Source organism: Kogia breviceps, chromosome 1 (assembly GCF_026419965.1).
Source record: "Kogia breviceps isolate mKogBre1 chromosome 1, mKogBre1 haplotype 1, whole genome shotgun sequence".
Classification (NCBI taxonomy): domain Eukaryota; kingdom Metazoa; phylum Chordata; class Mammalia; order Artiodactyla; family Physeteridae; genus Kogia; species Kogia breviceps.
The window spans coordinates 1,807,387-1,820,618 of NC_081310.1; the positions used below are offsets into that span (position 1 = coordinate 1,807,387).

The 13,232-nt window shown below is 46.8% G+C and overlaps 1 non-coding gene across 1 annotated transcript; it reads right to left on the reverse strand.

Annotated features, from left to right (window-relative positions):
* Window positions 1-12,712: 12,712 nt before the first annotated feature.
* On the reverse strand, window positions 12,713-12,785 carry TRNAD-GUC (transfer RNA aspartic acid (anticodon GUC)). The gene has a single exon. It is a non-coding gene; the product is annotated as a tRNA-Asp (tRNA).
* Window positions 12,786-13,232: the final 447 nt, after the last annotated feature.

A 13,232-nucleotide genomic window follows, 5' to 3' on the forward strand; every position in this document is an offset into this window, starting at 1 on the left:
GCCTGACGCACATGGTGGTTCTTCTGTTTTACATCCACTGTGCTGTGTGCACGTTGGCACCTGGATTAGTGTTGAATCAGTGAATATTTTGGAGAAAAGTAAATGGTAAAAAATGAAGAAATGGTCAGTGCTCCTTTTGAAAGAAATGTTAGATACCTGTTTTCTCTCTTCGTTTTCCTTTCAGCTGGATAAACGTAAATTTATTTGACATCTGATGTGGGCTGCTCATCAAATAATGGGCTATGTGAATGTTGTGTTGCAATATATAGTTTTATGTTAAGGCCACTTCGCTAATTCAGTTGATTTATTTAAAAAATAAATTTAAAAAATGTATTCGTGTACTCCACACATCTTTGCCGAGCTCGCGCTGTGTTCTGGACATGTGTTCAGAGCTCAGGACGCGAGTGGAGAGCGTACCTGCCCTCACAGCATACAGACTGCGTCAATAACCAACTTTCAAGTCTGGGAACTTTAACGGAAACAAGATGTATTTCTCACTTACGGCAGGGCTGGCAGCTCTCCTCTGGGTCTGAGTTCTTCCGTCTCTTGGTGGCAGCGGCTTGAACACGTGGCCTCCAGGGTGGGCCTGAGAAGCACGTGCAGGTGCTGGGCCATCTGGGCTCAGGCTTCCAAACCTCAGCTGAGGATTTTAAACACTAGGAGCAAGGATGGGCATTTTGCTTCGATACAGCAATACTTTCATGTCTTTAAAAACCATTAGTATTGGTCTAGCCGGGTTAGTTAGATGGTATGTCAGGTAAATGTTGACACTTAAACCAGCATTGTATCCTCAGCACCCTCCCCGGCGGTGAGGGACCAACGTGGGTAACTAAACGCCAGTGCTTGTGGTCTCCACCCGATGGGAACAGTGGGGTCAGAGTCTCCCCAGAGCGCGCGGGACCCCAGGACTCCCTCCCGCCCCATTTCTGTCTGCCAAGTGCTGAGCGGTATTTCAGGGGGCCCGGCTGCAGCGACCCTTCAGGCCCAGGGCGCTGTCAGAGGCGCAGTGAACATACCGGGCGCTGTCAGCGTGCAGGTGACACTCACCAAGGAAAGGGCAGCTCTTCACGAGACTCAGACGTGTGCATAGATAAAAGCAGCATGACCCGCAAAGCAAGAAGGCTCTGCAAATCAGCGTTTGCAGGGCAACGTATTTAAGCAAAACCCAATACTCTTGGGTTGTCACGTCACCTCCCTGGTCGGCCTAACGCGCGGGCACCCTGGCTTCTGCCCCCGCCGCTGGTCACTCGATGCTGTGTCTGTGTCACCGTCTTCCGGCCACGCGTGCTGCGCGCTCCCCGCTCCGGGTTTTGTGTTGCAGGGGGCGCGCGGGCCGCGCTCTTGGAGACTCACCTCTCGCGGGAGCGGGCGGAGGAGGCAGCGGTGGGAAGGGAGCCGCGACTCACAGGCTTGTCCCGCGGACCGGACATCGGTGCTGGGCCGAGCACGGCTCCCCCGCTCCTCTTCCTGGTCCTTCCTGCTTCTCCGTATCTCAGCCTCTCACTCCTTGAGATCCTGGCAGCCCCTTGCACCTCTCCCAGCTCCCCTCTGCAAGGCAGCGGGTTCCTCCCTTACTATATCAATAATGTACAGACCAGAAATCAAAACTTGTTTTCATTGGCACCAGTGTTGCTAATATCTTTTTCCCAATTAAAGATGTGTTATTTTTTTTAAAAAGCTACCGTCTCTCATTTCGTGAAAGAAAGAACGTGAGATCTAGAACAAGCCGGAAGGACATGCTCTCTGAACGAGAGCCACTTCTTCCCAAGAAGGGGGAGACGGCAACCTTACACCGACGGGCCATATGATAAAGTTTTATCATAAGTTTTATCATAAGTAACAGATGTTCGTGACGAATTACTATACAGTTTGAATTTTTAATTAGCTGAAATAACTAGTCGTGTGTGCTCTCAGACATTTGTTTTGCTCTTCTGCTAATTGTGTTACATGACAGAGGTACAGAATTCACTCTTTAACTGCTTTATTGCCAGATGGAAGCAGACATCTTTTGTGAGTCAAACACCTTAATGAAATTATAAGCGGCTTTTAGACTCTGCAGTGTGCAGTGCCATTTTATGAGATACTTTCAATGGCATTCTATTCATATTTCTAATACCAAGCACATTTTTCAAATCAGAATTCTTTTTCCAAAAGCCCAAGTTGTGTGTGTGTGTTTTCATAACATCTTTATGAAGAACATTGCCACATACTTACACTGTGACTCTCGCTGATGAATTTAATAGATCTGAGTGGGCTCCACGAAGTGTCATATTTTCTGATAAAACAATACTATTTTCGGTCGGCAGGCAGAGTGTCATTCAGGTTGTGCCCTCCTTTGGGATTAATGTCAGCACAGCCCTTATTGCCTTGTTATATTTTCTGCTTCACACAGTCAACACAAATTTCGCTCCACAAACTAGGTAGGTATCCAGAGGCGACAGGTCATGCAAGGTGACTTTACTGGCAGCCACGTGTAAACCGACTCCGGGCAGATGGGACTCTTTCGGTGTCTCCCAGGCGCACTCAGAGTGACCCCAGAGGCACTAGGGCCACAGTGTGAAGACCAACCAATGATAATTAAGGAAACACACGTCTCTTGTTTGGCTGTGGGCGGGAGGACCTATTTTAAACGGCCCATGTGGTGTTTGGGGACAGAATTACAAATAAAGTCAGTATAAGACAAATGTTTACTTTTTGGGTGTGTTGACAGTCATTTGTAAAATGTTTACAAACAGTGATTTTATTTTATTTTTTTTTCCCGGTACGCAGGCCTCTCACTGCTGTGGCCTCTCCCGTTGCGGAGCACAGGCTCCGGACGCGCAGGCTCGGCGGCCACGGCTCACGGGCCCAGCCGCTCCGCAGCACGTGGGATCCTCCCGGACCGGGGCACGAACCCGCGTCCCCTGCATCGGCAGGCGGACTCTCAACAGCTGCGCCACCAGGGAAGCCCTCAAACGGTGATTTTAAACTTTGAATTTTAGCTTTCCAAAAAGTTTGCAGATCCTTCTTTTTCTCACTTCATCTCAGCAAGATGAAAACTTGGCAGAGCCTTTTGCACATTTTTTTCATTAGAGGAAATTAATTGTATCTCTAATCTTTAGCTTTTCTCCTCTGTAAGATGAGAAAAGGATTGCTTTAGACTTCTCTGAGGTCTTCCCAAATCTACCATGTTCTGTGCTCCCTGCTTTTAAATCTCTCCGTCTGGAATATGCTTCAGAATCGCACAGGGTGGAGGAGTCTGGAGGAAACTAGTTTGGCCAGGAATTGGTCATTATTGAAGCCAGTGCTGGGGGCGTGGAAATTCATTATTATTTGGTCTACATCTGGTGTGTCTGAAATACTATATTCCATAAGAAAAGCATACATATATGTATATATATATATAATCTGCAATCCTATCCTTTTATTGGTGCCCGAGTTATAGATCTTCAACTCTCCACTGAGCCTTTGTCTCAAACTGGACCCGTCTAGAGCCAAACTGACCACCTTTCTTGCAAAAAGCCAGTTTCCCTCTTTCCAATTTCCCTGTTGCCTGCGGTGCAACTGCCCCCTATGCTGAAGGTCGGGGAGCCATCCACAGAGAACAGACTTGTGGTTGCCAAGGGGGCAGGGGTGGGGGAGGGATGGACTGGGAGGTTGGGGTCAGCAGATGCAAGCTATTACATATAGAATGGATGGACAGCAGGTCCTACTGTAGAACACATGGAACTATATTCAATAACCTGGGATAAACCATATTGGAAAAGAATATTAAAAAATATATAGGGCTTCCCTGGTGGTGCAGTGGTTAAGAACCTGCCTGCCAACTCAGGGGACACGGGTTTGAGCCCTGGTCCGGGAAGATCCCACATGCTGCGGAGCAACTAAGCCCGTGCGCCACAACTACTGAGACTGTGCTCTAGAGCCTGCGAGCCACAACTACTGAACCCACGTGTCATAACTACTGAAGCCCACGCGCCTAGAGACGGTGCTCCGCAACAAGAGAAGCCACCGCAATGAGAAGCCCACGCGCTGCAACCAAGAGAAGACCCCACTCGCCGCAACTAGAGAAAGCCCGCGCGCAGCAACGAAGACCCAATGCAGCCAAAAGTAAATAAATAAATTTATTTTCTTAAAAATGAATATACATATATAACAGAGTCACTTTGCTGTACAACAGAAATTAACACAACTTTGTAAATCAATGATACTTCAATTAAAAAGACAGATCAGGGAGTCATCTTCAGCCCATTTCTCTCCCCGTAGCCTCTACGTTATCAGCTTAGTCACCAAGTCCTTCTGGTTTTCATTCAAATGTCCAGGTTCTTACGCTGCTACGGAAGCCCGGGACTCCATCACCTCGACTCAAATTCTACTAGCTGCTTCCAAACTGGCTTGTTAATTCTAGGACCCCTGTCACTCAGGATCTCTCCGATCCAGAGCAGGAGAATATTGTTAGAGGACAATTTCACTACTTCTCTGATGTTTCCTTGCTCAGAAGCCTTCGGCACGCTCTTGACAGCGACAGCAGACCTGAGTCCTTTCGGCAGGAGTCCAGATGGCTCCTCCGCCAGAGCGCACGGTACAGCATTCTCCCCGCGGCTCCGCAGCCCGAACCAGCTGCTCTGCACGGGGACAGCACTGAATGTCACAGCCTGGAGATGAAACGAGGACACCTCACCGCGGCTACAATTAGCAGCCGGCCGCCAGGAACTGATGTGTCACCGGTGTCACTCTCCCGGCACAAGTAAAGGAAAGCCAAGAATCTGCTAACACGAGGGCAACTTAACGAGGGAGGGAATGTTTTCGCATTTTTTCCCTTAAATCCTGGTGATACTTTCATTGGGATTACAGACAACTGTAAATGCTTGGAGTCAGGGAATAATAAGAAAGTGAGTTCTGAAATCAGGGCAGCATTTTAGAGCTGACAAAGCTGCTATGATTTGAGGTAGGCAACTGAGTGCATTTAATTGAATGTGGTGCTTTGTGGGGAGGAGATGAAGGCGTCGGTAAACAATTGTTACGACTTTTGAGATGTTTCGCACAATTAGAGTAGTTTGACTTTTATGAATGCAAAAATATAAAAGATGCAGGAAATTTGTAATTGAAAGTAGCATCTTACATATGTGTGTGTGTGTGCCATGCACGCGCGCACACACACACACACACACACACACACGGAAAGTACCTTTGGAAGAATAGTAGGAAGGGAAATGTGTAGCCTATGAGGAGAGAGCCGGGAGATTTTCACTATATGTCCTTTTAATATAACGCGCAGGGTTTCCCTGGCGGTCCGGTGGTTACGACTCCACAATTCCACTGCAGGGGGCGCCGGTTCAATCCCTGGTGGGGGAACTAAGATCCCACACGCCAGCCACGCTGTGCAGCCTAAAAAAAAAAAAAAAAAGCACAATATGGGAAAAGAATCTGAAAAAGAGTGGCTATATGTATATGCATAACGGCTTCACTTTGCTGTACAGCAGAAAGTAACGCAACGTTGTAAAGCAACTCTACTCCAATATAAAAATTTTTAAAAAGAATACAAACTACTAGATATAAAATAAGTAAGTTACAAGGAAGTAATGTACAGCAAATGGAATATAGCCAATATTTTATAGTAACTCTATATGGAGTATAATCTATAAAATATCGAATCACTATGTTGTACATCTGAAACTATTGATAATATGATGTTGTAAGTTAACTATACTTGAATTTAAAAAATAGTGTTCAAAAAATAAAATAATGCACAGATTTCATATTTATTTATGGGTAAATGGTTCCTAAATTTCCTTTTAATTCTTTCAGATTTGGGGGTGGAGGGGAAGTGTGGAGTTTGTGTGTTTGTAAGTAGCAGACCTGGCTGCTGTGGTTAAACGCGGAACACGTCTGGGCGGGACGGGAGGCTGTTAAAGCCGAGTGCAGGGCACTGAGCGGGGCAGGGCGTCAGCCCAGGGCCCCCAGACCGGCAGGCAGCCCCACTGGGTCAAAACCTGTGCTGACGGATCATTAAAGCCGGGGTGGGGTAGAGGGAGGCACCTGCAGGGCGTTGGGGGGACAGTGCAGAGAGAGGGAGCGCCCCTCCACTGCCTGGTTTATCTCTCAAGGAAAAACCTCCCCCCTTCTAGAAATGGAAGCAGAAATGAAACCAGCTGGAGCCGAGAGCGGCGGCAGGGCAGCGAGCCTGCAATTGACAGAAAACGCGGTCTACGAATGCGGACTCCGTCTCCTGTCCTTCCGCCACCAAGGTGCAGGGTGCGCAGAGAGAGGAGCACAGCCCGGAGGGTGCAGAGCAGGCACCCTCCCTCAGACTGGTGCCCAGCACCCTGGCCAGGCCGGCCCCTGTGCCATCCTGATGACCCCGTGCTGGGTACCTGTCACACAAAGGGAGGACTGAGTTCATGGTGTCCTCGGGTAAGAAGCCGAGTTCACGGCTGAGCCAGCGAGCGAGGAAGGAGTATCCGCTGCCACATTCCAGGAATGGGCCAGATTTTACTAAAGATTCAAACAGTTTAGGGAAACGGGCAGAAACGAGGCTAATGAAATTCAGCCTCGCAAAGCTGGAAGGTCAGCCATTCAAGCAGAGTCCATAATACATTTAAATGGAGCCTTAACGGGGAGAACTGCTGAAAATAATGAGGAAAGAGCCCGAGGGCAAAATAATATCATCCAGAGTCTAGTTGCCAACGGGATTTCCTTCCAGAGCAGCCAAGGCACTGGGGCTCTGCATAAAGGCACTTCTCACGCCTCATTTAGAATCTGGGGGGCAGGCCTGGGCTTGCAGCTACTCAGAAAAGGGCTTAACACGAGGCGGCGACTTGTGTTAAAAGGGGAACAGGAGAAACAAGAGGGAAGGCTGGCCTGCAGCTCAGGAACCTGCATTTTCACCCTCTTCCCAAGCTGAGCACAGAACCTTTACCCTTTAGCTCAGGTGTCGTGAGTTTCTGAGAGGGGTTTTCCCCCAATTCTTTTCACGATTTTGTCCTCACTCTTTTGCTGACTTGGTTCTTCTCTCTGTTGTGTGTTTCTGCAGCAGAGCTTCTAAATCAATTGCAGGGAGAGAGCTGGGGACTGGAACCAAGAAGAAGGAAATGGAACGATTTTGAAATGAGCATTAATTGAGCAGAGACAGGTACCTATGAGCCGTGAGCAAAAGCTATGGATACAAATTCCTGAAATCTGAAACAGCCTCAAACTACAGACCCACCGGGAGCAGGACCAACAAAAGCCCAGGCAGATGAGGTGAGAGACCATGGAGTGGGCAGCTGGAGATTGGAGCTGTGGAACTCTGTCCCCTTGGCCCAGCTAGAATGCCCTTACCCTGTGATTGACGATATACATTTTTTTTTTTTTTTTTTCCAGTATGCGGGCCTCTCACTGTTGTGGCCTCTCCCGTTGCGGAGCACAGGCTCCGGACGTGCAGGCCTAGCGGCCATGGCTCACGGGCTTAGTTGCTCCGCGGCATGTGGGATCTTCCCGGACCAGGGCACGAACCCGTGTCTCCTGCATCGGCAGGCGGATTCTCAACCACTGCGTCACCAGGGAAGCCCCCGAAATACATTTTGAACCCACATCCTAAGACCCTGCTCTGTTATTCCTGTATGCAATGAGAGAGAGAGAGAGAGAGAGAGAGAGGGAGAGAGAGAGAGGATCCCCTACACCGGCACTGTCCAATATTATGGCTCTTAGGCACTTAAAATGCGGTGGGTCCTGGAAGTGTAAGATACACACTTGGGTTCTGAATAAAGAACATAAAGTCTCTTATTAATAATTTTTATGTTGTCCATCGACAGATGAATGGATAAGGAAGATGTGGTACACATACATATATGTACACAATGGAATATTACTCAACCATAAAAAAGGATGACATCTTGCCATTTGCAGCAACTTGGATGGACTTGGAGGGCATTATGCTAAGTCAGACAGCGAAAGACAAACAGTGTATAATATCACTTATATGGGGAATCTAAAAAATACAACAAACTAGTGAATATAACAAAAAAGAAACAGACCCCACAGATACAGAGAACAAACCAGTGGAGAGAGGGAGGGGGCAGGGGCAAGACAGAGGTAGGGGATTAAGAGGCCAAACTACTATGTGTAAAATAAATAAGCTACAAGGATGTATTGGGCAGCACAGGGGATGTAGCCAATATTTTATAGCAACAATAAATGGAGAGTGATCTTTAAAAACTGTGATTCAGGGGCTTCCCTGGTGGCGCAGCGGTTGAGAGTCCGCCTGCCGATGCAGGGGACGCGGGTTCGCGTCCCGGTCCAGGAGGATCCCACGTGCCGCGGAGCGGCTGGGCCCATGAGCCGTGGCCGCTGAGCCTGCGCGTCCGGAGCCTGTGCTCCGCAACAGGTGAGGCCACAGCAGCTAGAGGCCCGCATACCGCAAAAAAAACCCCAAAAAACAAACAAACAAAAAAACAAAAAAAACCTGTGATTCACTATGTTGTACACCTGAAATGTATATAATATTGTAAATCAACTCTACCTCAGTTTAATAAATTTATGTTGATTATGTATTGAAATGATATTTCTGATATGTTGGGTTACATGAAGTATATTATTGAAATGAATTAACCGTTTCCTTTCCTTTTCTTAATACGGCTACTACAGGATTTACAGTTCCCGCGTGGCTGGCGTGCTGGACGGCCCTCCTTTCGACTTTCAACTAGTGGAGCCAGTTCCTAGGACTGCAGTTTGCACTCCACCTTGTTAAGTTCAGGAGACTGGGTGCAAACTGATCAGCCAGAAGCTCGTTTTCACTTTCTTTTTTCAGGAAAATGATGTCAAACCGCTCAGGCCTGACTGTTGTCAATTGGGGTGGACGTTTGGAGCCAATGAACAGTTGTGGTACAGAAATTTAATTAATAATATTGGAGACATGCAGCTGGGAGCCATAGAGGACACAGTGGAGAAGTCTACTTTTGTGGGCATTATTTCACATCATTTCATATGAATTAAACCCACAAAGTGCACACAAACCTTCACCATGGCTCTGTTATCACAGAGGACAGAAAATTCCATCATTATTCATCTCTGTGCTGCAGGAAACTGAGAAACATTAATCCAAACAGAACACTACACTCTCTGTTGAGCCCCAGACCATTAGATCCGAAAAAAAAAAAAAAATGCAGAACTCTTTCTGCTGGAGGATTTCTGTTTTTCCTGAGTGAGTCAGAGAACGGACTGTGGTTTAAACCAAAAAAAAAAAAACACGAAACAGAAAAAAAAAAAATGAAGCCTTCTGTAAGTGGGTAAAGGCATGTGGACGGGTATGGAATGAATGATTCATGAAGCTGTGAGACTGACAAGCCTGCCTTTTCTCCCACTGAAAAGCCTGGCGTGATGTCTAATTCTTGCCATCCAGGTGGCCTCTTGTTTGACAGCTGCCCTTTGAAATCCACAGATAAGAGAAGCAGTCACTCCGCACAACCTTTTTTATGCTGTTTTTTAAATGAGAAAACTCATTTATGTGAACACACGCTGAAAAGGGGTTATAAAAACAGCTAAATTTGTATCAGTTTAGATTATTCTAGATACTCCTAGTATTACAATTTAACAATAAAAGCTACGCCATTCTAAACGATTTGGGGCTTAAGATGGACCACTGAGTGATTTATACACATTCAACGTCCTTCCTGAGACCATCTTTTTAAACTTGTTGAAAGTTAAGTGACACAAAATCTTTCATTCTCCCCTTTGGAAAAATAGCTCCAATTCTACTTGGAAGAGTCCGCACCATTTTTAACAGGATGTCAGAAACGACCTTGGGCCATGTTGGCAAAGCACAGAGGGGAGAAGACACCTGATCGAAGGTCAAACTTGGCCTGTTTTTTTAAAAAATGTTCTTCCTAAGCGAGCCCCAGAGCTCCCTTTATGTAGAAATAGGTTACCCAGTAGACTCTGGGGTTGACAACGGTTCTAAATCTTACTAATCTTCTCTGGAATGAAACCAGCAGGATTCAAAGAGAAAAGAGTGGCTGGACTAATCCCTGAGTTCTTTTTGTATTAAAAAAAAAAAAAAAAAAGGATTACTCACTTAATGTCATTGTTGCTTTCAAAATTCCTGGCAGTGTTGCTAAATGTGTTTATAGCTTCTGAAACTGACCATAAAGGGTTCCATCAGCGTCACCAAAACACACAAGCCTGCTGTATGCCTGCTCCCCAGACTGCTGGTCTAACATGCACTAGAATTTAGAAAGAAAATAGAAAATATGACAGATTTGAAACTACCCTTATGTTTCTTTAACACTTGTGCTTATCACAGTGCCACAGGAATGTGAGAATTAGAAACAATCTTGGTAAAAACAACAGGTCAGGGCAGTGATGCAGGGCACCAGCAATGGCGCCCCATTTCCTGAATTCTGAACTTGGCTCTGTGACTTAATAGGCTGATAAGATCAGGCAAGTTATTGAACCACTTGGAAACTCAGTTTACCTCACCTGTAAAACAGCAATAATCACAATAATAGTGCCTGCCTTACAGGGTTATGGAAATTCAATGAGATAATGTACGCATCTTACGTGAAGAAGAGACTCAGGAATTGCTGGTTTATTGGATAATTTAATCCAGTCATTGAGTTTCCCAGGTGAGGAAGCTACACACGGAGACCCCGCCTCAGTCCCCTCCACTGAGCCTCGACGGAGCTCGGCTCTGGTCACTCCTCCTCCACGTCCCATCTGGGCTTTAACATTAATCCCCACGGCCCTGTTTGGTTACGGACCCCAAAATGCAGCCAGATACAAACACCTACACACTCAGAAAATAATCCTCATTTGAATAATTTAAAAATTATGAAGTTGTGTAAATTGTAATAGATTTGTATCCTAAGAGACCATGAATTAGCATGAGTTAATCATTTTCCTTTAAATCTTAACATAATAGGAGGATTCAAATGCGCTTGCTTTACTTCTGAACACTTTCTACATGTTTTCTTTTGGTCTGTCTCCCTCTGGTGGATTAAGAAAATACTTCCTTTCATTTTCAGAATAACCATGCATTTTTGGGAACAGGTTTTGCTCAAGTTAAGAGTTTGTCTGTTGTCAGCCTGGTTCATGTTGTGGAACTTCTAGAAAACTATCATCCCTGGATGGGAATCTCTGCAGGGTCTCAGATTCAGGGAGGGCACCTGCTCCCTGACACTAAGAAGCTCATGCAAAGACACAGAGCTGTATTCAGAGAATGACGTGTGGTTTGAATGTCTGAGAATAAAGTACAAGAGATTAGGGGTGAAGGGCGATGGTAAGAGATGAAGTAGAAGGTTGAGCAGGCACCAAATCATTGGGCTTTTAAAGTTATGTTTGAATTTTATTTTGTAGGTAATGGGAGTTGCATTAGTTAGGATGAGGCTGCAAAACCAAGAAGCCCAAATAAGTAGCTTTTAAAACAAAAGGGTTATTTCTGTCTCTGTAAAAGAAGTCAGGAAGTAGGCAGTCCAGGGTTTCACACAGAGCTCCCTGTCATCAGGGATCCAGGCTCCTTCCAAAAAGTCCTACTCCATCCCTAGGGTGTGGCCTTTGTCCTCATGGTCCAAAATAGCTGCCAGAGATCCAGCCGTCACTTGCATTTATCCAATTGGACATCTACGTTGGCACTTCAATCTCAACTTTCCCAGAAAATACGCTGATTCCTACCCCCAAACCAGTTCTTCTGTTTTGTTCTTTAGCTTCCATTTCACTAGAGGAAAGAGCAGTGAAATGAGGCTGAGAGGGAGGTGCAGGAGACTCTGAAGCTGACGAGAGAGAGTTCAGAAGACAGCAGCAGAGTGATTTAAAGGGGAGCAGTGACCAGTCATCTAACTGCTGCCCAGAGCTCAAGCTGCACGTGCTCTGCAGGTTGACTTTTATTCGAGGTGCCAGGGAGGCTGGTGACCTTGGTGATGACGTGTCTCCACTTGTTTTGCAGAGCAGAGCCCCGTTCAGTGTTGAAGCTCGTGGCGGCCCTGACCAATGCGGCCTCCATCACATGAACCCAATGTGCGGATACCCCCCGCCCAACACCTACCCGCCCCTCCGTAAGGTAACCTAGACGTGAAGAGATAGAACAGCAGCCAGAGGCCTCCGAGAGGAGGGCTGGGGCCATCTTTAAAAATCTTCTTTTTCATATGCGAGAGATGCTGAGGGTAGAGGGGAGTTGGGGACGTGCTGCAGGGAGGTCCCCGGGGAGATGTGGAAGCTGCATCCAGGACGCGGGTGTGGCACTGGCCCTAAGGAGCAGGGAGGACACCTGTTTCTCTGAGGCCAGACCTCAACAAGGGCTTAAATGGGGCTTCCCTGGTGGCGCAGTGGTTGAGAATCCGCCTGCCGATGCGGGGGACGCGGGTTCGTGCCCCGGTCCGGGAAGAACCCACGTGCCGTGGAGCGGCTGGGCCCGTGAGCCATGGCCGCTGAGCCTGCGCGTCCGGAGCCTGTGCTCCGCAAGGGGAGAGGCCACAGCAGTGAGAGGCCCGCGTACCGCAAAAAAAAAAACAAAAAAACAAAAAAACAAAAAAAACAAGGGCTTAAATGAAGAAAAGTTTGCAGCTGGTGGCAAATGAGGTCACAATCTAAGACAAAAATATCACCAGTAGAGCTACCTTAGATGACGAAAGCCACAGTTGCTTCTTAGTTCCCATTTATGGAGGCCTTTTGTTCCGTGCAATGTGTGTGCAATTTTCAATTTTCATACACATTATCTTTTTTTTTTTTTTTTTTTTTGGCCTTGTGGCTTGTGGGATCTTAGTTCTCTGACCAGGGATCGAACCCGGGCCCATGGCGGTGACAGCGCCGGGTCCTAACCACTGGACCACCAGGGAATCCCCCACATTATCTATTTTAATTCTCACAAATATCTAAGTTAACTATATACAGTCAAAACGTATATCAATTAAAATTTACATGCAATAATGTGTCGCATCTTTCAGATGTTTTCGCGTGCATTATCTAGTTTGATTTTTCTAGATATTGTTGACGATATCCCCTCATTTTACAGGTCAAGAAGCCAAGGCTCAGAGAGGTAAAGTAACCTGAGTGCCAAGCAGATTGTAGGACTTCAGATTCCCAAAGGAGGCGTTATTTTAATGAGTCAAATCTGAAAACAGGTTTGAACTATAGGGCATTTTAAAGAGCTGCTGTGTCACCAGTAAGGAAGCATTCCCTTTGCCTGAACTGGAGGGCAGAGCTCTGACACCACCAGTGTCGTGTGGGTGTTGGAGGGGCTGCACGTCCTCAAAGTCGGGCAGCGGGCCAGGACAAGACGCCCC